Source organism: Engystomops pustulosus, chromosome 6 (assembly GCF_040894005.1).
Source record: "Engystomops pustulosus chromosome 6, aEngPut4.maternal, whole genome shotgun sequence".
Lineage (NCBI taxonomy): Eukaryota > Metazoa > Chordata > Amphibia > Anura > Leptodactylidae > Engystomops > Engystomops pustulosus.
The window spans coordinates 3,636,120-3,638,619 of record NC_092416.1 but is presented as its reverse complement, the minus strand read 5'-3'; the positions used below and the strand labels follow the sequence as shown (position 1 = coordinate 3,638,619).

The 2,500-nt window shown below is 33.2% G+C and overlaps 1 protein-coding gene across 2 annotated transcripts in view; it reads right to left on the bottom strand.

Annotated features, from left to right (window-relative positions):
* Positions 1-2,500, bottom strand: part of ERFL (ETS repressor factor like) — a 110,389-nt gene that overhangs the window by 11,423 nt on the left and 96,466 nt on the right. The window lies entirely within an intron of this gene.

Genomic DNA, 2,500 nt, shown 5'->3' with positions numbered 1-2,500 from the left:
CTGATGCGATTGTATACTCTATATACCCCCTGTATACTCTATATACCCCCTGTATAGTCTATATACCCCCTGTATAATCTATATATCCCCTGTATACTCTATATACCCCTGTATACTCTATATACCCCTTGTATAGTCTATATACCCCCTGTATACTCTATATACCCCCTGTATACTCTATATACCCCCTGTATACTCTATATACCCCCTGTATAGTCTATATACCCCCTGTATAATCTATATACCCCCTGTATAGTCTATATACCCCCTGTATAGTCTATATACCCCTGTATACTCTATATACCCCCTGTATACTCTATATACCCCTGTATAATCTATATATCCCCTGTATACTCTATATACCCCTGTATACTCTATATACCCCTTGTATAGTCTATATACCCCCTGTATACTCTATATACCCCCTGTATAGTCTATATACCCCCTGTATACTCTATATACCCCCTGTATACTCTATATACCCCCTGTATAGTCTATATACCCCCTGTATAATCTATATACCCCCTGTATAGTCTATATACCCCCTGTATAGTCTATATACCCCTGTATACTCTATATACCCCCTGTATACTATATATACCCCCTGTATACTCTATATACCCCTGTATACTCTATATACCCCCTGCATACTCTATATACCCCTTGTATAGTCTATATATATTCCCTGTATACTCTATATACCCCCTGTATAGTCTATATATATTCCCTGTATACTCTATATACCCCCTGTATACTCTATATACCCCTGTATACTCTATATACCCCCTGCATACTCTATATACCCCTTGTATAGTCTATATATATTCCCTGTATACTCTATATACCCCCTGTATAGTCTATATACCCCTTGTATACTCTATATACCCCCTGTATAGTCTATATACCCACTGTATACTCTATATACCCCTTGTATACTCTATACACCCCCCATATGCTCTATACACCCCCCGTATACTCTATACACCCCCTGTATACTCTATACACCCCTGTATAATCTATACACCCCCTGTATAGTCTATATACCCCTGTATACTCTATACACCCCCTGTATAGTCTATATACCCCTGTATACTCTATATACCCCTAGAACCAAGTATAGAGATGAAGCAGCACTCCAAAAAAGTTAGGTGAAAAAAGTGATGTTTATTCCACCAGTGATGCGACGTTTCGTCTTTTCCATAAAGACATTCTCAAGTATATACCCCTTGTATAGTCTATATACCCCCTGTATACTCTATATACCCCCTGTATACTCTATATATACCCTGTATATTCTAGTATATTCTATATACTCTCTATATATATACCCTGTATACTCTATATATATCCTGTATACTCTATATACCCCCTGTATACTCTATATACCCCCTGTATACTCTATATACCCCTGTATACTCTATATACCCCTGTATACTCTATATACCCCTTATATACCCTATATACCCCCTGTATACTCTATATATACCCTGTAGACTCTATATATACCCTGTATATTCTAGTATATTCTATATACTCTCTCTATATATACCCTGTATACTCTATATATATGCTGTATACTCTATATACCCCCTGTATACTCTATATACCCCTGTATACTCTATATACCCCTTGTATAGTCTATATACCCCCTGTATACTCTATATACCCCCTGTATACTCTATATATACCCTGTATATTCTAGTATATTCTATAAACTCTATATATATATACCCTGTATACTCTATATATATCCTGTATACTCTATATACCCCCTGTATACTCTATATATACCCTGTATATTCTAGTATATTCTATATACTCTATATATATATACCCTGTATACTCTATATATACCCTGTATACTCTATATATACCCTGTATACTCTATATATACCCTGTATATTCTATATATTCTATACATACCCTGTGTGTACTCTATTTACTGTCTATATATATCTTGTATACTCTATATATTCTATATATACCCTGTATACTCTATATATATCCTGTATACTCTATATATACCCTGTATACTCTATATATACCCTGTATATTCTATATATTCTATATACTCTATATATATATACCCTGTATACTCTATATATATCCTGTATACTCTATATATACCCTGTATACTCTATATATACCCTGTATATTCTATATATTCTATATATACCCTGTGTTTACTCTATTTACTGTCTATATATATCTTGTATACTCTATATATTCTATATATACCCTGTATATTCTATATATATCCTGTATACTCTATATATACCCTGTATACTCTATATATATCCTGTATACTCTATATATACCCTGTATACTCTATATATACCCTGTATATTCTATATATTCTATATACTCTCTCTCTCTCTCTATAATATATATATATATATATATATATACCCTGTGTGTACTCTATTTACTGTCTATATATATCTTGTATACTCTATATATTCTATATATACCCTGTATATTCTATATACTCTCTCTCTCT